This window comes from Aedes albopictus, chromosome 2, assembly GCF_035046485.1.
Source record: "Aedes albopictus strain Foshan chromosome 2, AalbF5, whole genome shotgun sequence".
Classification (NCBI taxonomy): Eukaryota; Metazoa; Arthropoda; class Insecta; order Diptera; family Culicidae; genus Aedes; species Aedes albopictus.
Window position 1 is genome coordinate 422,446,918 of NC_085137.1, and position 27,030 is coordinate 422,473,947.

Consider the following 27,030-nt stretch of genomic DNA (forward strand, 5'->3'; position numbering starts at 1 on the left):
TGGTTGGACCAACACTGATTATGGTTGGACCAATAATTTGATCATGGTTGGACCAACTGACAAAAATAGCATATTCTGTTGTCTTAGCCGATATCAGTTTCTATAATTATAATTAAAAATGATTACAATGTATTAGATTCTTTGTAATTGATGAAACCAATTAATACCACGAATATCGGACTATCTTACATGTTTTAGAAGCGCATGTGAGCTTTTATTCTCCTGGGTCGAGTATGGGGTATGGTGCGAAAGAGATTAAGACACTTGAAGACGCAATCCACTCATCCACTAGAGATACTAGCAGCTGTACAACTAGGCGGTTGAAAATTTGACGTATCTTGGGGGAAAATCGAAGAGATTTCATTCCCATTGGCGTAGCTAGCTTTTTCTTTCTTCTCACTCACTCTCCTACACAAAAGAAAAACAGAGCGGGATGCAAGAGGGAGTCTGTGCCACCTCTTTCATCCTTCTCTTTCTCGTGTTTGTTTAGGAGAGTGAGTGAGTAAAAGGAAAAGCTACGCCAATGTTCATTCCCCTCCTAATCTCTTCACCCACCCCTCGTTGACGTTACACGCCAACCGGTGGCGACCCCCCAAGAAACATCAAAACCCCCAAATACCAACCGCTTCGTTGTAACCGCAATGGCCATACCGCTCGCGGACTAGTGGATGCAGTCATATGAAATAAAACAAGATGGTTTCGCAATTATTAGGTTTGTTTATTTTAGCAGTATGTAGTTTATGAGGTTGTTTAGATCGTTCAGACGAACCCTACATCACATATGAAACACGTAGTATTCTTCCCAACTTGTAACTTTTTTGTACAAAATGCACCAATATCATTGAAGATTTTGTCTCTTCTCTGTATTGCTAATTTAGAGAAAATTTTCCACTTTACGGAAGATTGAAAAGCTACCGCTGCTGTCAGACTGATGATTTTCACCAATGTATCATCAATCAGTCCAAGGATACCTTGGATGGAGCCTTGGATACGACGCCGATGATCATTGTTTGTTGTTGCTTTTCAGAACATTTCACTTTGCTAGCATGCTTTATTTGACCAAACTTTTCAATGATACGATCATTTTCATGGCTGCGGTAGGACTTTGACAGCTGCGGTAGAACTCGGCGGCTACCGCAGAGTGGAAAATTTTCCAAAAATCCGCAATAATACAGTGGTCACATTCCATGTCCGTCATACCAGCGTGTAAGGCATTGCACATGGGCTAAGGTTTCATATGGGTCAGCAGCTCTGTTTAATACCTTGTTGACTGCACGATCCTCAAGCTGAGGCAGCTGGGCAGCCTCTAGGCACCTACTCCTCCTAGGTCTCTTCAGGCCAATAACGAACTTGATACCCCAGTAACATGGGTGACCTTGCCATTCAATAGACTCACAATATTACATAATACCCACGCATGCAATACGAACTTCAATATTAAACTTAAAACCGTGGACGCGTTGAAACTCAATTGTCAGTGCGCGGAAAGTACTGTCAATGAACTAAACCGGCCATAGCAACCAACATGGTAACAGTTATGTCCGACCTGGTCCAACCAAAATCACACGTAGGGACCAACCATGATCAAAATAAGATTGTCCAATTTCGCTAGTTCATGAGATTTTCAATGGAAAATAGTAAATTTTTAATGCACCAATGTGAAGATTACATAATTTCGCAATAGTAGAGCACAAAAAGTTTATGAATTGAAACGAGAATTTATCTTTTGTGATTGTTTCAAAGTGAGTTATTTTGCATTCATAATTGTACTAAGATTGAGTCTTCTGGATATCGTCAATTATTTAACGAATTTACCAACAAATTGAGGAAAATTTTTACAATTTCACTGGAGAAGAGGTTACTCTTTGACGGTACGAAGTTGTCGGGTTATTTCTCCGTGGAAATGCAATCAAAATCAAACTTGGTCCAATCATGATCGGTTTTTGGACTGGTCCAACCATCATCATTTACCCTAATTGCTCAATGTTAATATCCTAAAATTCAAACTCGAACCATCCTAGAATATTCCCTTCTACCATAATCCTTGTCCATTGAACGCATATCCACCTAGTTTAAAACAGTTACTGGAACTCATAGTTTCTTGAGTGTGGGTATCGTATGAGGCCACCTCTGTTTGCTCTGGAATTAATTTATTGTATGTTAATAAAGTAATGGAAATGAATGCAGAAATTCACCTAACGCACCAAGTAGTGGCAGCTTTGTTGACAGATGGACGTTCTATATTAAATCATAACATACACACCAAAATTTTTGAAATGCTTCCAGCACGCCAAAAATCAGCAAAAGAAATTGCTGAATTTCAGCAACATTTTTGCTGAATTTCAGCACAACTTTGCTGATCAACTGTCAAAATTGCTGGATGGTTCAGCAAGTTAAAAAATAATTGCTGATACTCAATAATTTGTATTGCTGAATGCAATCAGCACGCCAAAAATCAGCAAAGTTTGCTGATTACCAGCAAAAATATTTTGCAGTGTACTATGATGTAATCTCCTTAGTTTTCGATGAAGATTATGAAACTAATATTCATTAGTGAGTATTAGACTAGGTATTAAGAGCTGTCCCGCCCCTAGCTTCCAACATTCTCCACTGATTGCCCAGCTACCGTAAAGTTGGAAGGGTTGACCGTGTTTACATCCAACGATTTGGTCTTGTTGACGTTGATGGTAAGGCCTGCCGCTGAAGAGCGATTAGCAAGACCATCGAGCTTACTCTGCATATCAGAGCTCCGCTGAGCTAGGAGAGCAATGTCATCAGCCAGTTCAAAGTTTTTTAGGTGCACCATGGTAATGGGCTGCCACAGCAATCCACGATTTAGTACACGATCAATCGCACCTACCAGGATCTCGTCGATTACGATGAGGAACAGTAGCGGTGATAGTACATCTTTGCCTCACTCCAGCAACGACCCGGATTGGATCGGACAAAACACCGTTGTGCAGTACTCTGCACGAAAATGCTCTGTACTGTGCTTCAATGAGGCCGATGATTTTCTCAGGGACAAACTTGCGCCTGACGGCTTCCCACATGTTTCCTTGATTGAGACGGTCGAAAGCTTTTTCGTAATCAATGAACACCAGGTAGAGAGGTTACCCTTTTTGGGTACCTTTACTAAGACGCCTTGCATCCAGTCGGCCGGAAATGTCGCGGTTTCCCATATGTTGCAGAATTATTCATGCAGTAGTTGTGCGAGTACTACGGGGACAGCTTTGAGCATCTCAGCTGATATGCGATCGACCCCTGGGGCTCTGTTCGATTTCATGCTACGGATGGCTGTTTCTATCTCCTGCACTCATGGAGCTTCGGTGTTGACACGGGTAATGCGTCGAACCCTTGGCGGATCATGCTGAGGTGTTGATGGCGTGGCGTGACCGACACTTGAAAAAGGTTTCCAAAGTGCTCGAACCAGCGTTTCAACTGTTCCATGGATTCCTTTAGAAAATACTTCAAGAACTCCTTTCATAAAGTCTTGCATAGATTGTTACAGAAATTCATCTACAAATTTCTTCAGATTTTTTTTCATAGGGATTCCTTCAGAAATTTTCATCTAGAAAACTTTTTATGAACTTTATGTGTAATGATTTTTTATGATTGACGGATACATTAAGAATCAGAAATTCAGAAGTCCTTCAAAATTTTCTCAGAAGCTTTCTAAATAGTTTTCTCCAAATATTGCTTAAGAAATTCTACAAGAAATTGATAAGAAAATTCCCAAGATTTCTTCAAATTTCTTTAGAAACATTTCTCTTCCAGAAATTGCTTCAAGGATGTCTTAAAAAAATCTTAGAAATCCCCCAAGGATTCCTTCAGAATATTTACGGAAGAGCTGGAAGATATTCTGTCAGTGATTCTTCCAGAAATTTACACAGAGATTTCATCAGAAATTCTGTCGGGTATTCCTCTATGTATTTTCTTAGAGATTCCTCCAGCATTTCCTCCAAGCGTTCCTCTAGGAATTTGTCTATGGATTCCTCCAGGAGTTCATTTAAAAAAAATGTTTAGGATTTTACTAAGGTATTTGTCCGGGATTTTTTTTTTTCCAAGAAAAAATCTCAAGAGGTTTTGTTATATATTCCACCAGGGGTTTCCAGGAGTTTCTTGAGATATTCCTCTTGGAACTTCTTCAGGAAATCCATCTATGGATTTAATTTTTCAGGACGTGCACCATCAAGCAACCAAAACTGCACCGCGCTCGCGCTGTATACGACAAGCGAGGTTTTTTTGGTAGTGTTGTACTTTTTACAACAGCGCGCATCCTGGAGGGTTAAAAAAATCCTGTTTTTTTAGAACTTCGTTCAGTAATTCATTTAGAATTGTCTTCATATTCCTTTTTTTTAATTGCTTCTGAAATGTCTTCAGCGATATTTTCGGAAATATTTTTCAAAGCTTCTTCAATATTGCTGGAGTCAATTCAGTAATTTCGGCGAAAATTTCTCCAACAGTTGTTCCATGGATTCTTTCAGAAGTTTCTGAAGTGGTTCCTTCAAAGATTCCTCCAGGAATCCATCCATGTGAATATACCAGAGAAATCGGGGAACCTTACCTAACTTGCTTAGATTTTACCATGACAGCACTGGAAATAATTTATCGCACATCATGTCAGTAATCGGCCGAAGCATTGCAATGACCTTTTTATGGAATTTACAACAAATTTTGGAATTCAATCAGCTGAGTGAGGTGGGCAAAACGGCTCACTTCAGTGATCGGATCCGAGCCGTATCCATCACTCTAGTGAACCGGATCTTTTGAACGGATCTGCGGCGATGTGTTTATGGCATTCCCGCATCCGCACCGCATTACCCTCTTTCTTATCACCAAACAACATATTGCTGATGAGCCGGACGAAAGAAGTAAAAATGTGAGAGTAGTAGGTAGCTGCAGTTTGGTTTGAATCGTTGGAGTGAGGTTGGCCAGCAGAACAGTCGGATCTGCGCTCTCCCGATTGAGCATCGTGTGTGTTGCTTGTGGACCGCATGCGTGAAGTCTTCGCCATGTGACATAATGCGTTTGGTAAGATTGTGGTGGTGAGCGTACGGACGACCGCTGTTTAGCTGTTTGCTTTGCGTGAAGAAAAAGCATGTGTCGGTGGTCTGGCAATGCGATGCAAAAAGGAGCGAACCATGGAGCGAACGGTTCTTTTCTCGGGTATTTCGTACAAAGGCATGCGGACGTGTGATCCGATTCTCTCTAGAAAAGAGCCACGGTTCACTCGCTCAGTTCCCTGATCCGGATCTTTTCGACGGCTCCGGTTCTGATTGCCCATCTCTTGAGTACACGTCAAGGTAGTATAAAGCATCTACCAAAAAAAAATCAGGAGGAAGTCGTGAGAAATCTTGATTGTATTTATTTGGTTAAACTTTCTGAAACATTTTGTGGCGTATCCAGTGAAATGGTCTGGCTATGAAGGCAATTTTTCCGGAATCGTTTTTGGCATTCTAGTTGATGGTGATGATGATGATGATGAAGATGATGATGATTGCGTACCCACCATCATCGCAAGGATTACCTATGACTGCAGAGTCATACCGGAAGGGAATAGAGTAACGTGGGGCAAAAGTTCACACCTAACAGACTTCACAAAATAACTATTAAACGAAATGAAAACAATATCGTTTGTCTTCGTTAATACTTATGACACACATGTGATACAAGAATCACTGTACAATTGCGCTTGAAATGAGTGCCATACTGAAAATTCTCTCAGTTCAAGTCAGTCTTGTTAGAATTTTCTTGACACTGCGTACCGTTGTACAGGAATCACACTCGTATCACATGTCTGTCTGGGGTATAAACGGGTCCCTGTCATGTTGCTTTCAAAACGTAGTACTAGATGTTTTCGCGTTCTTTTCGTAGTTTTAGTAATACAACTTTTAATGCAAGTACTCCAATGCGAACTTTTGCCCCATTATGCGGGGCAAAAGTTCGAACCTTGAACAGCGTAGTTTGTTGGTGTGATGTTCATTTATTTCATGGTATTGCTTTTTTTGCACCGTATTCGACCCCCTGCAGAAATTTTTTGTCACACCACAATATGTTCCCACCGGTTTCAGCATACATTGGTTCGTTTCGCTGCTAGAAATTTTAAGCGTCTGTTACACTTTTTGGGTGGTGTATGGAATAATCGGTTTGTTTACTTGCTATTTTCTTTGGTGTTTGACGTGTGAACAAATATTGCTTTTTTTGCACCGTATTCGACCCCCTGCAGAAATTTTTTGTCACACCACAATATGTTCCCACCGGTTTCAGCATACATTGGTTCGTTTCGCTGCTAGAAATTTTAAGCGTCTGTTACACTTTTTGGGTGGTGTATGGAATAATCGGTTTGTTTACTTGCTATTTTCTTTGGTGTTTGACGTGTGAACAAATATTTCAGACGATTGAACATTTGCACGGTAATCTATAAAGCAAAGCAAGACGCAATATTTCAGACGATTGAACATTTGCACGGTAATCTATAAAGCAAAGCAAGACGCAATAATTAATGTTCGTCCTTTCACTCTAGCCATGACATCTGTTTCTTTCAGTTCTTAGTATTGCTTATCCAGAGAAATCTTCCAACCTGGCGGAGTGAAGAAGACAAAGAAGACCTGTTCCGCAAACGTCAAACTGCTGCACACTTCAAAAAGTATGCACACAACCTTGAAACAAAAATAAATAGTTGAAAATCTAAATTATGTTTAATGGCGTACAGCTGCATACTAAAGTGCTAAAACTTCATCTAATATAGTTTAGAAATAAGTTACATGTTGTGGCAGCAATTGCGATTACATAAACCATAAATGAAACAATTTTCTTTATTTTTAAATTTTATGGCAACCAAGTGAGTGAGAGCTTTTTAGCGTGAACCGAGCACTTTTGACGTTTGCGGAACGACTGCGGCGGTCGAAACCACCGCAACCCCGTTGGATTTTTTCTATTTTACCGCAATATTACGGCCCAACTGGAATACGATCTGGTGTTCAGCTTTTGTATGCAATGTATTTTATGAAAACTTCCACAACTATTAACTAGAAGCTGTCCTGTCCAGTATTACTGAAGTTGTCAAAATACATTGTGGGGTAATATCATAGAGATACGTGTTGCACAAAATACATAAAAAAATAAAATATGCTGCAAAACTAAATTGAACGGGATCGTAATCGAATCTTATCCCCGTCAGTATGGTGATGAATTATAACTGTGAATTTACAAACTAAGCTATGAAAGACCCCGGTAAAGAAGCTGAACACAACATGACCTTCAGAAACATATGAAAAGACACGAAGAGGATGACAAAGAAAATGTTTAAAATGTTTTTCAGTCATTTTTCATTTCTTGATTTAAATGGGTGAACATAATGTTTGCCTTACAATCGATCTTCTTACAAAACAAAGTTCAAACCCTCTGCCGGAACGATTTTAGTGTGCAGACTACACATATTATACATATAAAGTAGTTTGTATTCGAAACCAGCATTGCTTAAAAGAATATGTAATTATATTGATGTACTACAGTCAGAAATCTAGTGCGAACTTTTGCCCCACAGCTACTGCGAACTTTTGCCCCACCGTCAAAGTTTTAACAATGTCCCTTTCTGCAAGAAGCACTAGTAGCTTATTGTTTATTCGAGTGCACCTCTCGAACTACTATGGAATAACGATTCTCCGACATCAAGAGGTTTTGAGATTCTTCTTCTTCCTGTTACTACAAATTCTTATTCCAACACCTAGAAACACATTTTTTCGCATAACTCTCCCACACCATAACGAAATCGTTCCAATTTTTGTTGACGAGTAACTGGCCTAATTATGTGTCGAACCCATAAAAATTTATGTGGGTTCTTAACTTGTAGAGTAAAGTGGGGCAAAAGTTCGAGTGAGGCAAGAGTTTCTTTTGAAGTTTTTGAGCTCAATTATATCTTTCGGGTGTCAAGGTTGTTCGAAGCCTTTTTGAAAAAAAGTCTTTTACACAAAAACTTATGAAAATTGACCAATTTTTCGAAAAGTTATGACAAAATGTTGGTTTTTGATCAAAAATTTGTAATATGCGATGGTCCTTCCAACGCATGGAATGGAATTGTAATGAAATCGAATTCGATATTTTATTTTAGGGCGTAACTAGGTATATTTTGAAGATGCTTTAGCATGTATAACTTTTTGCAAAAAAAATTTGGAAATCATATTTTACACATAGTGGGGCAAAAGTTCGAATTGTGGGGCAAAAGTTCGAGTCATGTGGCAACTTTATGTAAAAACATAAAATTCAGCAAAATGTACATACTATCTCTAAAAATGATGGAATTAGTGAGAAAATTTGATTTAAGTTGACTAAAGGTGTTGTTTTTGGCTGAATTTGGCGGAAAACTACTAATTTTTGATGATGTAAATTTAACCCTGATTTGGGTAAAATCCAGATCGATCTTTAAAGTGTATTCCAGTTCCAACATCAAATATTGATTGGTTTTAGGTATTTCAATTACCAAAGCGTCGGAATAGTGTGCTACGGTTAGCGAAGTACCATAAACACTGGATCCGAACTTTTGCCCCAGTGGTGGGGCAAGAGTTCGAATTAGATACACACATACAAAAAGTGTTGTGACTCAAAATTAAAAAGACATTTGGCGAAACTTTGTTCAGCAAAATTTTAGCTCATGGATGGTAGAATCACCACACGGTATTCATTTATTTATATCTGCTTCGATTTCTTGAAAAAAATTTAATTTTCAACTAGGGTCGAACTTTTGCCCCACCTTACTCTACGGGAAGGATTGATTAAGCTATATCCTCCGCAGTCATTACCATGAGGATATAGGAACAGTAGCTGCTGTACAAAAAAATAGGTGCACGAAGTACCGATTGAACTTATTGCATAGCATCTATCGACCTATTTCTTCGAAACTCCTCAATTTATCACAATATGGCTATGTGTTGTAAAATAGTCACATAGTATTGATGGATGATCGCACTTAGATTGTACCCCATCATATATGAATGTATATGGTTTACCAATTACAACACTTGCTGCCAGCTATTACCGCAGCACTATTAAATGTTGAATGTTTTATTCATAGACCAGCCAATACTCAAGCGAATCGTAACTACTCATCGTGTGTCCGTCCAGTTATAAGTACTCAATCATCATCGAAATCTAACATCTGAACTTGATCTACACCACGCCACGGCACGCCGCACTTCATGATCTGGGAATAGTGAAAACTAATCATCGCTTTTAGATAGAGGGCCTGCGAGTGGAGTCTACTCTGTTGCCAAAGCATTAATCAATATGTAATCCGGTCTAAAGAGCATCCACGATAAACGATAGGATTCGCCACATGATGAAAGACCGCTGTCTCCAATACATCTCGCTCTCGAAATCGATGCCACCTCTAGTTGGGGTTCTGAGAAAGTGCAATCACGAAATCAAATGATTCTATAATTAATTGAAGCATATGAGCAAATGATAAATTTTCTTAAATCCGGTGGAATTACCCCGCGGTTTGCGTGATTCCATGACCGACCTCCATATAAGCTGACCGTTCTGACACGTTGCCTAATGGCATTCCGAAGTGCACGCCGCCAGCCGGCCGGCGCGTTGTTACCTGGCGAGCTGGCGGGATAAACTGCTGGGACTTTAGTTTGCCCTCACGTGAAGGCAAATGTTTCTGCTCTCGGTGTGATGCGCCGCCGCTCTCGCCTCCACCGTGATTGCTCGATTTCAATTTGACTAATCGGTGCATCTTTACTGGAATCGATTGTGTATTGTTTGCCCAATGGGGACGATTGATGGTTGCAGCTTAATCTTTGCGCTTCGCGTATATGAATAGTAGCGTGCGCAGGTGTGAACATATGAATGAAGGCGCCGAACGAAACGAAAGTAAACGAATAATGTCTGGACTTTCGAGAACGGAACGAAAGATTATATTTAGCAACAGCGGACATTAGCATTCAAGATTCCAATCCCGAAAGTGTTGCATAAATTTCCAAAACGGCACAAAGAATGGAAACTTTTGTTCGAGGGATCTGTGTGGAATACAAATGAACCGGGATGGCCAAGTTCCAACAATGTGCATCCGCTTGATTGACATCTGGTTGGACTCGTCACGTGTGATTCGTCTTGGACCAAGTGTCGAATAAGTGTTCAACTCAAATCACTCAATAAGTTCAACAGAAACATTAATGGCTATCACTCGCCGTTAAATATTCTCCGGAGATATATTGAAATCGTGCGCTGCTGGATGATAGATCTCCCCGGTTTAACCGTTAACAATGTGTGACGATAATTGCTCATAAATTAGCTAATAGTAATCATCATATTTATTCCAAGCAGCCGCACCGCACCGGTTCCAGGCAGTTGTCCATTAGTTCCGTATATTGTTGGAAGAGGAATCATCCACCCTCTGGAATCTGGGAAGTAGGGAAGTCCCCAGCTACAAATCAGCTGTTCGGTCACGAGTTTTCAGGAGCGGCTCTTTAACCCTTTGGAGCCGGAGGGGTCATATATGACCCCAACATTGAAACGACTATATAAATTCACCCATTCATCAAAACAGAATACTGTCTTCGGCAAAGTTGTTGCAAATTGAGTCCTTTATTAAGGAAAAATGGAAATATTTGTATTTGAGACTTCATTTACAACCTAGAACATCCTGAACACCATGAAATTTGGAAAAACGACATAACTGACATACCAGTTGTTCTAAAAGCTGAACTTAGATATGGGTTACGTTTATATGTATTCATTTAATCTTTGTCAAGAATATCGAGAAATGTTTTATATTCTGGGATGTTCTAGGTGTTCCAAATTGTCCAATAGTGAAGTCCTTCAAATCTACAAGAATAATGTGATGTATTTTCGCCACAAATAATAGCATTGCATAACCTACTATGATCCGTGAAGCTTTTTACATCTACAATGTCATTTAGAGACACTATAGGGATATTCCAGGTCAGCCAAACTACCTTGGAGCTCAGAACTTCAGGTCTACACTTGTAACAATAGCCATATCTGTTATACTGAGTAACGCTGCATAATCAACCGCGGTTACTGGAGCAATCTGAAGTCTACTAGCTTATTTTAACCCTTTGGGACATTCAGGTTCGTCCAAACTGTTCTATAATAAAGTCCTTCAAATCTACAAGAATAGCTCTATGTGTTTTCGCCATAAATAATAGTATTCTATAATCTGGTGGGATCCGTGAAGCTCTAAAAATCTCAAATGTCATTTAGAGACACTATAAGGATATTCCAGGTCAGCCAAACTACCTTGGAGTTCAGAACTTCAGGTCTACACTCGTAACAGTAGCCATATCTGTTAAACTGAGTAACGATGCATAATCAACCGTGGTTACTGGAGCAATCTGAAGTCTTCTTGCTTATTATAACCCTTTCGAATATTCACTGTTGTCCAAACTGTTCTACAATGAAGTCCTTCAAATCTACAAGAATTTTTTTATGTGTTTTCACCTTAAATAATAGTTTTGCATAATCTGCTGGCATCCGTGAAGCTCTTAAAATCTCAAATGTAATTTAAAGACCCTATATGGATATTTCAGGTAAGCCAAACTACCTTGGAGTGCAGAACTTCAGGTCTACATTCGTAACAACAGACATATCTGCAATACTAAGTAACGTTGCATATTTATCTGTGGTTACTGGATCAATCTGAATACTACTTTTTATTATTAACCTTTAGGACAATCAGGGTCGGGAAAACTGTTCTGAAATGGAGTCCTTCAAATCGACAAGAAAAACTTTGTGTTTCCGCCATAAATAATAGCATAGCATAAACTGCTGAGATCCGTGAAGCTCTAGAAATCTTTAAAGTTATTTAGATACACTATGGAATCATAGATTTATATAATGAAAGAAGTTACCATTACACCCGTAGACTTCAGGATCTAAACTCAAGAACAGTTTGCATGGCCTAGGATATCCCGACTGATCTGATACTCTCTATTGAACTTCCAGACGACTTACTGGACATGATAGATTACAAACCAAAGCTTTGTGTAATGAAAGAAGCTATTGTTACACCCGTAGGTTATAGGATCCAAACTCAGGAACAGTTTGGAAGACCTAGGATATTCCGACTTATCTTATACTCTCTATTGAACTTTCGGAAGACTTACTGGACATGATAGATCACAAATTGAAGCTTTGTATAATAAAAGAAGTTACCGTTACACCCGTAGACTTTAGGATCTAAACTCAAGAATAGTTTGGAAGACCTAGGATGTCCCGACTTATCTTATACTCTCTATTGAACTTGACCTAGGATATTCCGACTGAGCTGATACTGTCTATTGAACTTCCAGAAGACTTCCTGGACATGATATATTACAAACCAAAGCTTTGTATACTGAAAGAAGCTACCGTTACACCCGTAGACTGTAGGATCTAAACTCAAGAACAGTTTGGATGACCTAGTACATCCCGACTGATGTAATACTCTCTATTGAACTTTCAGAAGACTTACTGGACACGATAGATTACAAATCGTAGCTTTGAATAATGAAAGAAGTTACCGTTACACCCGTAGACTTTAGGATCTCAACTTAAGAACAGTAGGATGTCCGGAAAAAATATTCTGCATAATATTCTACCTTATTTATACCATTGAGCACCAAAACTACATAAATACGTAGGAAAAACACCATAATAACGCTTGGAAAAATTCCGGCTTCAAAGGGTTAATGATCCCGCCAATTGCTATATTTAGTGCTATCGAACGATCATCGTAAGGCCGTTACTAACAGCTGTAACTGGTATGGGATGAGGCCAGTCTCACATATGAATCGTGTTGTATGATTAACCACTGGCGTAGCCACGGGGGGGGTTTTAGGGTTGAAACCCCCCCCAGAACCAAAATTTGTGGAACAAATTTTCAGTGTAAAGCGCTTTGCGACGAAAAATTTTTTCGGCTGCGCCGCTATTTTGAAGCTACGGATACAATAGCTCATTACTGTTTACAAAATGTAAGTGTCAAATCAAAAAGGTACCATTGCCGGTTGAAAACCCCTCCCAGAAACAATTTCTGGCTACGCCACTGTGATTAACATATAGCAAATGACCATTGAAACGTGTTCTTTACACACCTGATTTGTTTCATAATGTATAACAATTCATGAGGAAATTATCCTTTTAAATTTTTGGGCAGTTGAGATGAACAGAACATACAAAGGGACATTAAAAAACTGTATTGTAATTTGAAAGTAGGTGAAACACTTCGAATATATTAACCCTTTCCTTCCCACGACTTTGAACGACTATTTCTATGCCAAGAAAGTAATTTGGCCGAATGCCGTTTGGCCGGACGCCATTTGGCCGAAAGCATCATTTGGTCGAACGTCGTGCAACCGAAAAAGGAATGATGAACTTAAGCGATTATGCCACTGTTTTCTATATCAGTATAACTCAAAAGAACAGCCTATGATTAAAAGATGGAAAAATTCAGACAATAACATTCGCAGTCTCAGCGCCAACCAATCAGTTTTCGATCGATGGCTTATAGTCAAAAGAAGACAATATTTCTGATTATCATATTAGCAGTTAGAATGTTATACAGAGTTTGTCCTAGAGGCGTGGATTATTTTGATCAAAATTCGGCCAAACAACATTCGACTAAATGACCCTTTCGGCCAGATGGCATTCGGCTAAACGGCGTTAGGTCAAACGGCATTCGGCCACATGGCCGGACTCCGAAGAACATACACAGGATCGGATTTTATATTTCTCATAAATATTCAAAAACTTAAACACCAAGTCATGTGACTAATTAGTAAGTTTTATAGGGTATGTATGCCATCAATCATCTCACGCTCCCAAATTCATCCTATTCGAAAACAAGCGATAGGGCCCATATAGCCGAGGCGGTAAACGCACGGGTATTCAGCACGTTACGCCAAGAAGAGGAAGAGGAGGATAACGGCACTGATTGATTCCGTTCTTTTTGTTTTCATGCGTGCTAACAAAAAATTCTAACAAAAAATTCAAAAATAAGAAACAAACAACGCTTCAACTCTTCGTTTTTCGTAGGATGAAAATGGGAGCCACATAGGGTCTGGGAGGTCTGGGCACTTGCTGCGACAACTCAGTCAATTTTGAACCGATTGGCTTGATTTTTGAGACACGATCAGATACCCACCGTATCTACTTACTTACCTTACCGATCAGGCTAAGGCCGGGGTGACCTCTGCTGTACATAGTATACTATAGCTATAGCCGTCTCCATTCCACTCGGTCCATGGCTGTTTGTCTCCAGTTCCGCTCTCTGCGTAGGATCCACAAATCGTCATCCACTTGCTCGACCCACCTAGTTCGCTGCGCTCCACGTCTTCTTGTACCGGTCGGATGACTCTCGAGAACCATATTTGTCGGGTTGCTATCCGACATCCTGATGACGTGACCCGCCCAGCGTAGCCTCCCGATTTTCGCGGTATGAACGATGGTAGGTTCTTTCAGCAGCTGATGCAGCTCGTGGTTCATTCGCCTTCTCCAAGTCCCGTCTTCCATCTGCACTCCGCCGTAGATGGTACGCAACACCTTCCGTTCGAAAACTCCAAGGGCGCGTTGGAACTCTGCACTTAGGGTCCATGTTTCGTGCCCATAGAGGACTACCGGTCTAATCAGCGTTTTGTAGATAGTTAACTTTATTCGATCGTAGAGTTCTGCGGAGTCCAAAGTAAGCACGATTTCCTGCCACAATGCGCCTCTGAATTTCTCTGCTGGTGTCGTTGTCGGCGGTCACCAGTACACGAATTCTTCAACCGCCTCGATTTCATCACCGTCGATATAAATTCGGGGTGGCGGGCGTGATTCCTCTCTGGAGCCCTTTGCCATCATGTACTTTGTCTTCGACACATTCATGACTAATCGGGGATAAACACGAGTGGTACAATAGACCATTCCCGTGTAATTTTTTTATGTGCTCTACGGCTTTCTGACAATTTATTGAGTAAACTTTCCCATGGGATCACTATTTTTTAAAGCCTGCAACTATTGAAAAATAGCAAAAACAGTGCGAAGCTCTATTTTATACCGTTTTCCCCTTTAGGGTTTGGCTTGGTGAAAATGCGTTTGATCCCGTTCTCCCCCCTCTGACGTTTCTCCTGTGAGGTGAATTTCTGCATTAACATGTCTAAAGGGTCTAACTCGTTTTGTAAACAAACATTGTTTCTGTCGCTGTAGGGTCTATCTCGATCCACACGGAGAAACTAAAAAACTCAAAATTAGGTACTTTTAAACTCAATTTTGAGTTCTTTTTCGTCTCCCTTTTCATGCGCTCTTTCTAATGTTGTCAGAGAGTGAAGAGAGAAACAGCCCAACTTTTTCAGTTCAGTGCGTCAAGCCAAAACTGAGTTTCTAGCACAGTACTCAAATTTGAGTGAATACAACCTAGTCAAAATTTCGGTTGGGTGAAAAAAACCTAAAATTGGGTATTCCTTTCACATGGAAGCAAGCGGGAACAACCCAACAAAAACATCGATTTCATCAACTCAAAAGTGGCTTGACGCACGCAACCCCGAAGTTGAGTGGAAAGAACTCACTTCTGGGTAGTTTCGTTTCTCCGTGCACCCACGCATCTGGGGGCCGTTATCAGAAAGATCAAACTTGGCTCTTTCTGATAACGACCCCCAGATGCGTGGGTGGATCGAGATGAGCCCTACAGCGACAGAAACAATGTTTGTTTACAAAACGAGTTAGACCCTTTAGACATGTTGATGCAAATTTTTCGTCAGCTGATGGCTGTCAATTGTTTTGTTTTGACGGTTTTGACAGAGGCATTTTGCACGCACTTGACTAGAGTGGCAAAAACGCAAAAACTATAGTTTTGATTCGATCACCAGAGAAAAGGATATTCCCGACCCCGGAAGTACGTTTGCAGTTACCGTGAGCAGCACTTTGCCGGGAGTTACAATCCACCGAACCCAATTCAACGTAGGTAGCCACCTCAGTTTACTCAATCAGCATCACACGGACCAGTAGTGCCGGGAGCAGGAAAAGATTACCCGACAGCAAGAGGACAGTGTCAATTCTGCATCAACATGTCTAAAGGGTCTAACTCGTTTTGTAAACAAACATTGTTTCTGTCGCTGTAGGGCTCATCTCGATCCACCCACGCATCTGGGGGTCGTTATCAGAAAGAGCGAAGTTTGATCTTTCTGATAACGGCCCCCAGATGCGTGGGTGGATCGAGATAGACCCTACAGCGACAGAAACAATGTTTGTTTACAAAACGAGTTAGACCCTTTAGACATGTTAATGCAGAATTTCTGGAGAAACTGGAATTGGCCCCGTAGTAGCACGACGCCATTCGTCAGCTGCTCGATGAACAAGCCTTCGCTATCTGCGGGAATTGAAACTGTCCAACAGCGGCACCGATTGGAGCGTAAACCTTCGGAAATAATTATTGAATGCCGTTGGGAGCTGGTAAGTTTATAGGAAACCAGGTTCAGCTGATTGTTGTTTGCATACGTATTCCCTTTCGTTCACACGATTTAAATAAAATTAAATTTGTTCGAAAGCGAATACGCCCGTAAATAAGAATGACCTTGATTTTGGTTTTTACGTTTCGAAACATACCTTCCAGAAATGTTACCATACACTGCGAATCCGGCATTACCCTTTAAGGAATAAAAAGTACCCTCTTTTTGCAAGTATATGAAGCTGTCAAAATAAAGGGTACCTGTCAAATTTTGAAAATGGGTAAATTTGGCCCTTCTTATAATTCCGACCGGGTACTCTAATGAGTGAAAATGTTGTTGAGCATTTTCGAGGTGCATCCTGAGGAACATCCAGTCTGACTGACTGATGTGATTTTGTAGATTTTTGCGGGTAAGTAAAACAAAATACTCAATTGCGTTGTTAAGTTACCAACTAATTAGTAAATTATTTCTTTCATTAGGATGTCGGTGGCTCCGAGGGGGCCTTTTGACCTCCACCTGGGTCAAAGTTTGGTCCAGGATTCCTTCAACCAGGTGCGGGGATAAAAGTTGTTCGTGGTCCAACTGGCAAATCCCACAGCAATAAACAAACAATAAAAAGTGAAATAACAAAAATTAATAAATATTTCGCAAAAAAATCTTTTTAAAGTTGTTTATTATTTATTTGATTGTTTAAAAGTTCAAAATTATCACTAAGTTCCCATAAAATGATAAAGAGGGTAAATTTTACTCTCTTCATAATTTGAAATCGTTCCAGAAAAAGAGTAAAAATCACACGTTGATTTGACGTACAAGCAGTTTACTCTTTAAAGAGTAAAGGCCGTTTACTCTTTTTATGAGTTCACCTAGTTACTCTCGAAAAGGGTACTTTTTCACTCTTTAAAGAGTACTTTGATCTCTCAGTGTATAGGTATGTATGGAGCACAGCCAGAAGCTTTATAGTACCAGGCAATTTGCAGTACAAACTACCTGCCAGATGCCGGAATTGGGGTAGCTAGCTCAGATACAGAACCGCATCATCGGAGCTACGAGTCCAAACGTTTATCAGCAGCAGCATCATGAGCAGCAGTACACTTAACAACCAAAGCGGATTTACCATGTGCATTCGCTGTAAACAGATAAACGCAAAGCTGAACATCCGATTTTTCATCATCTTTCAGACAGTCCCGTCGATCATGGCCATCCTACTAATATCCGATATTATAATTTTATCACTGCAGTTGTCCCACAAACTTATACATATGTGAACCTGAGAATGTGAACCAATCTTTCATTGGAGCTCCACAACAAAAGTGCTATAGCCGGTACCGGTCCAGCTTGATTATCATGAACAGGATCAAAATTCGCCAGTGTGTTGTTAGCATTGTTAAATTTCGTGTTTACGTGTTAAAAGCTTATAGGTAATGAACAAATATTGTGGGTGGGGTGTTTCGGTGTTTCCGTGGGTTCTGTGATTTATCCGAACAATACACTTCAGGCTGGAAAATAAGAGCATATAAATTGTAATAAGATTGGGTGATTAACATAACAGATAACACCGCTAGCCATGATGGTCTCCAATAGCGGAAGGTCCGAAAGAGCTTGAAACTATTGAGAAATCATCTTGTCTACAGGTCGTAAGCCCTGATAAAGTGTGGAACGTTTTGATGGCTGTGATCCCTGACCATCATGTCAAAACCCAGGGATACCCAAGTGACCATACTGTTAGGGTGTAGGGGTTGCATGTGTGAGGCGCATATATTGACAGGCATTGCTATGGACCGTTAGGGCTGAGTAGGGTCGAAGAATGGATCTACGATTGCTGAATTATACTGAAAAACTCGTGATTCAGCAGTGGTGGCACCGCTTTCCGCTTTTGTTCGGCCTTGGTGGTTTGTGTGGGGTGGTGCGTGTCGGTGTGTGTGTGCTTTGTGCGTGTGGTGCTTACGGCTTCAGCAGGGTGGTTACTTGGGTAGTGTGGGATAATTGGGTTTGGGACTGAGGGGGTCGTCGTTGATAAGGCCGACATCATTGAGTGCTCAGTGTTGGCGGTTGTATTGGTGACGATTTCTTCAGCCTTAAGATCTCATTTATACCACGCACAGATTTTTGGGAAGAGGGAGTACTTTGTAATGCAAGAGAGGGACTTAAACTCTGCGTTACGGGTTGGGCGAGGTCATGCAGGTAGACTCAACCCAGGTGACCGTGCGGCTCGGACAGTGATGCATGAATGAGTGCGGTGTGGGTGAGGTGCGCTGCCCTGTGGGTGCAGTTGAGTCCGGGTTGGAGTGGAAAGAGACCCTTCTCTACTCTAGGTCGGGTTCGGTTGTACGGGCGTGGTAGTGTTTGTCTTATTTGTGCCGTGTTGTGCGTGATTTGCGGCTCGAGCTGTGTGGTTACTTGGGAAGTATTGTGCTCTGTAATCTAGATTTTGGTTTTAAGGTGAAGCTAAGGCTGGGCTGTGCCTCGGATTTGTTGGGCGCAGGTCGGGAGAGCTGGTGGCAGTTTGTGCTGGGGGGTTTACTCGATTGGTTATTCACTGATGGTGGCCAGTCGATCGACTTATCGGCGCTGCCTGTCATTTGGTTCTTGGGGTTTGTGCTCTCGAGGTTCGGGGCGTTGCTTCGTTGTATCTTCGCTTTAATACTAATATTCCTTGTTTGATTTAACTGACTGTTTTCTACAGGCGTTTAACTCATTCTATTTCATAGATTGCCAAATTTAAGGGTAATGGTTCAATAGGGTGTTAGCTATCAGAGTGGATTAGAAGGAGTTGGCGCCTACAATACACCAACACTGACACACACACTCCAATACTTACACGCACACATGCACCTACAACTAGCTGTAAAAGACCAGTGGGCGGGACAATGGTGCCTACCCAACAGTTGTAGGTGGGGTGTTTGGCTTAGCTACATGACTTGGTCCGGCAAGCCCATAAACATCAATTGGTAGACGTATTGCCTAGTGAAAAGACAACGCAGATGGGCGAAAGCCAGGGGATGCGTTGATAATAGCAGAATAGCAGAATAGCAGAAGATTGGGTGATTAACATAAAGTATGCGGCAAGTTCACATTGAAGTCACTAATTTATTCAAATTATTCTAGAGGGTTATTCCTGTTATTTTATTAACTTCCTAGAATACCAGAATTTTGTTTTTCAATAAGTCCTTAAACGATTCTTTCTCGCCATCAAAATTTTATTGAACTAAAAGGACTCAACCAGTTATCTTGAGTTGCGAGTTGACGCACAAAAATATCTTTTTCTTGCTCATTTATTCGTAGAATATCTGGAATTATCCCATTCTCCATAGACTTATCCTTCACCTAATCAGTTTTTAATATATTGTATATAGTATATAGTATGATTTACTGTGCTAAAAAGTTCACCATATGTCCTCTCAAGAAGCGAAAGTATATTCGAACCAAGATTCGAACTACCATCAAGGTACCAGATTCCGCTAATCTAAGACCAGTTTTGCAGAAAAACATCATCTGTTAAATGACTGGTAAGCCAATTTGTAATGTTTTTGCATTTTAAGTTAGTTTAATCTAAGTACAATCAGATACAAAACAAGACTTATGTAGAACTTTTCATAAAAGTATGATTTTATTACAATTTGTGTGAGACCAAAGTGGTCCTAATTCCGCTCACGGACAAATGTCTGCCATCTTTTAAATAGACTTTTGCGGAAAAGTGAATTATTTTTGCAACTCTATGTTTTTACAATTATTTTTCCTGTTCAGCGGGAGTGTATAATAGTGATTAAATACACTGTGTACAATCGACAGTTTTTACGATTTCCACGTATTTTTTTGCGTGAGCGGTTATTGGAACACATAAAATTTCCTACAGCTTTTTTGAGTCCAATAGCCGCTCAAAAAATTCTACTGTTTTGTTTTTAAAATTTATATTATTCGGTGAATATTGCATAAAACGGGCTCTCATATATTTTTTATTGTCCAAGAATATCAGCGACGAAAAGGGGGTATTTATGCGTGAAAACTTGATTTTTGCAACAGTGAGCGGCTACTGGTACACTGACGGTATCTCTGCTGTTGCTGAATAGGTTCACCATGTCTTTCCAAATAGCGAGGTGACGCAAACTATTGATAGAAATTATTCTCATCAAAACTTCTATAACTATTTTAGAGATCCATGGGTAAGCCTTTTTTAAGAGATTCTGCGGGTGCTGAACAGGTTCACCATGTCCTCCCCCGATGCGAGGTGACGCAAACTATTGATATTAGCCACTATACTGCCCCCATTGGCACAACAGTCCCATGTGAATAGGAAACCCAGCAAACATGGGACTGTTATGCGAATAGGGGTAGTATACTCATTACGCCAGCAAAATCAAATGGGCAATGGATTCGAACGAATCAAATACGTTCGAAAGTGGATACGCCCGTTAACAAGAATGAGGGTGTAAGACTGCCTTAACAACTCCAAAGATTCATGACTTATTCTTCATTTAAATAGATTTTGCTATTACTGAATAGGTTCACCATGTCCTCCCAAGAAGCGAGGAGACGCAAACTTGATTCAAACTATTGATATTAGTCACTACTCAATAGGATTTCGTTAACTACTCCATTCTTTTTTTATCACTGCTGTTGCTGAATAGGATCACCATGTCTTCCCAAATAGCGAGGTGGCGCAAACTTTATTAAAACTATTGATATTAACCCACTGGCGTAGCCTACTCCAGAAATCTATTAGTGATACTTCTTTCAAAGAGATTCTGTTGTAGCTCGAGCTTTTGAGGTGGCAATATAGTTGCCACTGCCCGTTTAGGGTACTTTTCTTCTGTTGACTTCGACAAAAAACCGGAAAAGATATTTTAGAGTGGATTAGGGCTTAACCCATAATATAAACTGTGTAGTTCAGCTCATGTCAACCCGTAATTTGATTATTTCTTAAAATATTTACCAAATCTATAATTTTACAATAAGTTTGAGCTAATTTTCTTCACGCGGTCAATTTTTGCCATTTTTAAGACTACAAATGGCTACCAAATTGTTTTTAAAGCTTTGCTTAGTACCAAAAAAATACCAGGCGTTGTTAGTAATCCCAATTTTGCGTAAACCAAAAAAAAAAATTATTTGGAATAAATTGTTATAAAACAGAAAAAAAAAATACAAACAGTAGGTGGCAATATAGTTGCCACTGCCTTATAAAGGGTTAATGGATGCTCCCTTATAGCGATGTCACGCAAAGCATTTAGATTGAGTAATTATTCAATTCCGTTTGGTCTAGACTTCGTTAAATACCGATAGTACTCTAGAGAAACCATAAGGACCATTTTTTCGGCTTTATCGCGATCAAAAGAAATAAAGTACTTCAAATGTGCAGTTTCTTACCTAGATTTTCATGTTTCTTTCAATCAAAAATTTCATAAGGCCGCATCCATGTATTACGTAACGGTAAAATCGACATTTCTTGAATTCATTAGCCATAAGGCTGACACAAATTTCGATTTCCCCAGCCCCCCTCGGCAAATTTTTGTCCGAATTCAACATTTTGAGGGGGGGGGGAAACAAATAAATTATTTAAGAAATTTAAAAATTTCAAGTGAAATTAGTGTCATCGAGAAAATTTCTTAACAAATCCGTGCTAAATTGTTTGGGTAATTTTTCATCGAATGCATTTATTATTTATCATCCCCCCTCCTTCTCGACGAGTCAACGAGGAAAGTGACAGAAGAAGAAATTAAGATTTGTTCCGGTCCCAACTCAAAACGGAAGTTCGAAACAAACTAAAATGTTTTCAAGCAGAGAAAAATTATAATTGTAGATTAGTTTCCAACGCCCTAAAGGGCGAACATCTTCAAGGAAAAATGCTGGGCTGCGGCTTATAATTCCATTGTTTGTTGCTGCTGTTCTCGGTGAGGTCGAAACATGGTTTCATTCTAAACGCGATTCCGTCGATAGAAAAACCAGATTATAGTAATGGTGGGGAGCAGCTCGTGCAGGTGGTTTCTGGGAAGCGGCTCTTTCTTCCTGCACACGGATGCTGGGCGGTGATGCTGCACTTTATGTACTTCAGATGTCGTTGGATCAGGTTGGCTTCCCAGAACTATTTCTACTTCATTAATCGGACGTGCCTGGAGACCATCCTCGATAAAAAATCTTCCCATGTCCGGATCCAGGATGTAGATGTATTGCTACAGTCTGGGATAGCTTCGGTGCCAACGGAATCACAACACTCCGAAATGTTCTTTTTCGAGATGTGTGGAAGATTGAATCTTCCCGTCGAAATTCGAAGTGCAAGGTGAGGAGACATTCTTCCACCGTATCCTTTCGGGGCCTGGTTCGTGCTGGATTACTTCCGTACAGTCGTAGACGAGGTTGTACCGGTTTAATGCGCCAAAAAAATTCTACTTCAATTAGTTGATATCCGCCAGGATTCCGCGATGCGTGGTTGCCATAATCTGGTCAAATTTAAATTTTGTTATCCCGTCGCTTCTTCCGAGTCTTCCCATCACTTCAATCTGATAAACTGAAATCACCTTCCTCGTCGGATACCTTATCGGTAAATATTGCACACCGCCGCAATAAAGGTGTTCCCCAATCCAGTCGACGGTTGAGATGATTACTTCAGGAATCTCTGGAACATGCTCCCGGCCAATTCGTTTGGAACCCATCGAAGGGATTGAATGTGCTGGTCTTCCTGGAATCCGGCAGTTTGACATTTCTGATTGTAAACAAACATTACAGAATAGGGCTCCCATGGTGCATCTCATTTTCTGAGTGGTGAAAAAAAGATCACCATTGTTAGGGTAACCAAAAACTACTTCGCATGGGGGTTTTGATTCCAAAATGTGGTGAAATTCCCGATTTTTGAAAATTTGTAAGAAAATCAGGAGTGCATATAAAAAAAATCTGAAAACGTCAATAATCATCAAAATCATTTGTCTTTCGAAGTAAAATATAAAAATGGGGGGTTAGGTCAGACGGGAATGGTCTATTCACTATTACTTCACATTTGCAAAAAAAATGAACTTCTAAAGAAAAACCTGAAAGGACGAACTAATTACTTTTAATTCCACTACTGTGTTTTTTTTTGTACAAAATATATTTTTCTCGGTTTTTTTAAAATAAAATCATACCGGATGTGCAGTCATTATAAATTTCCCATTTCATGAAAAATGAAAATGATAAGTATGTAGCCAATTATCCCAAACAAATTTGAAAAAAAAAATTTAAGCAACAACAATAAGTTAGATTATTGAATTTGTTATTTCTTAATATCCAGTGTTGATGATTTATAATTATTTTATTATTATTTATTTACGACACTTCACCCTAACAGGCATTTGTGTTGGGGGGATAAGTTAGTTTCCATTACCTCGTCCATTGAAACATATTCTACTTAATTTGTTAAATTGGCTAATTATTGCTCACAGCTATATAGCTATATAGCTCTATAGAAGTGGCTTTAAATAATTTACTACCGTGGAGTGCCCTAATTTTGCGCGGGTCCAAATTTTGTCCTAATTTCACTTTAGATAGCGTAGCAAAAGTGTAATTTGGACATTTGCATAATTAGTATTATGATTATGATCTCTAAATATTATCAGTGAGCGAAATTTGGACCCGCGTGAAATTAAGGCACCCTACGGTACAAAGAACTTCTTCAATTCTATTGGGCCACCCGGTTGAATTACCACTGGGCATATAGTACGATGCTACAGCGCTGGCCCCTCGGCTGGCCCTGGCTCAGAGTCAGAGAGAAAAATGTAACAACAACAAAACATTGTAACCGCGTTGAGTTTTGCACAATAAAGTTCAGTTCATTAATCGTAACGTTTTTCCCCGCGGTTATTCTTTTATTCGCTACGGAAATTCCACTGCCCAAACCTCCGACAGGTTATGGGACCAGTTGTTCGGTCGGAATATCGGGAAGTTGTGCAGTTAAATCGTCGGTTCGGTCGGTTGTACGCGCAGGAGGAGAATTCCCTCGAGGAGGAGGAAGATGGCGGACGCTGCTAAGTTTTCGTTCCCGAGACTTTCCAACACAAATTGGAACGTGTGGAAATTTCGGATGGAGATGCTTTTAACTCGCGAGGAGTTATGGCATGTGATTGACGAGGCCAAGCCGGTGCCTGTCACGGAGCAGTGGACGAAGGAGGACAGACGAGCCAAAGCCACCATCGGACTCACCATCGAGGACAGCCAGCTGGGATTGCTGAAGAACGCCACGAGTGCTCATGATGTATGGGAGGCACTACGACAGCATCACGAGAAAGCTACAGTAACCTCTCGTGTTTCGCTGCTCAAACGGCTGTGCAGTAAAAACCTCCACGAAGGTGGCGACATGGAAAACCATCTTCTAGAGCTCGAAGAACTCTTCGATCGTCTACAAGCAGCTGGATTGGAGCTCGAGCCGGAGATGAAAGTGGCTATGGTTTTGCGGAGCCTCCCTGACTCGTTCAGCGGTTTGGTGACCGCACTCGAGAGTCGCCCGGACGACGACATTACAATGGAGCTGGTGAAATCAAAACTGCGGGACGAACATCTCAAGCGCACGGAACGAGGAATGAACGATAGCAAGGCTCTGAAAACGGGACCAAGCGGAAAGGCATCCGAAAAGGTATGTTTCTTTTGTAAAAAGCCCGGCCATTACCGGAAGAACTGCCGAAAGTACCTGGCTACTCTCAAGGGGGAGTCGGATGCAAGCAGACGTGAAACCTCGTCGAATGCAAGTGGACAAAAAGCGAAGCAGGCACAGGACTCCGGTGTGCCGTTACTTTTCTGGGCGGATGCTGGTAGAAGTGCTCCTGCGGCAGAGGAAGATGGAAAGTGCTGTACGGTGAAAGGATCTACGCGGTTCTGGTTCGTCGATAGCGGCGCGTCGCAGCACATGACAAGCAACAAAGCCTTTTTCTCCGAGCTGGTCGAAGACGTGCGGGTAGAAGTAACTCTTGCCAACGGTAAGAAAACGGTTGCTGCTGGAGTTGGCAACGGAATGCTGCTGTGCGAGGACGGCGGTGGCAAGAAGCGTGATGTGAAAGTGCAGGACGTTCTCTTCGTCCCAGAATTAGAAGGCAGTCTTTTGTCCGTGAGTATGCTTGTTGCGAAAAATTTCTCTGTTGTGTTCGATTCACATGGATGTCGGGTCCGTGATGCGAGTGGCTGCACGGTGGCGGTCGCTGACTTGCGTGGTGGGATGTACCTGTTAAGGTGTTGCGAGAGATCTTTGGCTGCTGCTGCGTCTCGTCACAATGAATTCTGCCAACATACGTGGCACCGTCGCTTTGGCCACCGGGACTACGACGTGGTGGACCTGATCAACAAAAAGGAGCTAGGCACGAACATGAAGGTGGTAGACTGTGGAATAAAGCTGGTGTGTGAGTGTTGTCTCGAAGGCAAACTGCATCGGAAACCATTCCCGAAGGTGGCACAGAGGCGTGCTAAGGAGGTGCTCGAGCTTCTGCACACTGATGTGTGTGGACCTTTCAAACATGTGACACCCGGAGGCAAGAAGTATTTTATGACGATCATTGACGATTATAGTCGTTATACCACCATATATTTGCTGGCGAACAAATCCGAAGTGCCTGGGAAGATTAAGGAGTTCGTGAATTTGGTTAAGAACCAATTCAACCGTAAGCCAAAAGCGATAAGGTCCGACAACGGAGGAGAGTACGTGAATACCGAGCTACGTGAGTTCTTTGCTGCGGAAGGCATCAGGGCGGAATACACCACACCGTACTCGCCGCAGCAAAACGGAGTGGCTGAGCGGCGTAATCTCTACCTCCAAGAAATGGCTTTATGTATGCTCATCGATGCCAATCTTCCAAAGGAGTTCTGGGGCGAGGCGGTATCCACGGCGACGTTTCTCCAAAATCGATTGCCTTCTCGTTCCGTTGGATGTACTCCGTTTGAGCGCTGGTTCGGTCGCAAACCGGTGATGCAGGGATTAAAGGTGTTTGGCTGCGAAGCGTACGTCCACATCCCGAGTGAGAAGAGGGGCAAACTTGAGAGCAAGGCGAAGAAGATGGTCTTCATCGGATACTGCAGTCAAGCTAAGGCGTATCGGTTTCTTGACCTGGACACTCGGAAGGTTACTGTGAGTAGAGATGCCCGTTTTCTGGAATTGGGTGCAGAAGTGAATAATGAACTTTCCACCGACGTTCGTAACAAAGGAGAAGTAGAAGTTGAGATCGGTAGTGCGGAAGACAACCGTTTGGAGACGGAAGATGATCCGGACGAAGATGCAGACTCGTTCTACAGTGGACCAGAGGAACGAAGCTCGGAAGAAAGTGATTCTGCGGTTGATGAAGCTGGAGCTGCTGGTGGTGTAGTTCAGGACCGGCGGCGATCTGGCCGCATTACTCAGGGTGTGCTACCGAGAAGGCTCGAAGACTACGTAATCGGTGAAGCCGGTATGGCTGCGTTTTGTGGTGATGAACCGATGACGTACGAGCAGGCGATATCTTCTGCTGAAAAGAAAAAGTGGCTTGCTGCGATGAAGGAGGAGATGTCTTCTTTGCAGGACAACGACACCTGGACACTCGTTCGGTTGCCACCCGGGCGGGAACCCGTGGGAAGTCGCTGGGTGTTCAAGAAGAAGGAGGATTCGGACGGCCAAGTTGTACGGTTT

General features: G+C 41.3%; 1 protein-coding gene and 1 long non-coding RNA gene across 2 annotated transcripts in view; one reads left to right on the forward strand and one right to left on the reverse strand.

The window, feature by feature from the left end:
* LOC109426683 (calcium release-activated calcium channel protein 1) overlaps positions 1–27,030 on the forward strand; it is a 122,983-nt gene that overhangs the window by 55,644 nt on the left and 40,309 nt on the right. The gene's annotated exons all lie outside the window — the stretch shown is intronic.
* LOC115261140 (uncharacterized) lies at positions 16,029–23,071 on the reverse strand. Its single transcript, XR_003894779.2, has 2 exons — positions 22,934–23,071; positions 16,029–22,855 (listed from the first exon to the last, which is right to left on the reverse strand). It is a non-coding gene; the product is annotated as an uncharacterized LOC115261140 (long non-coding RNA).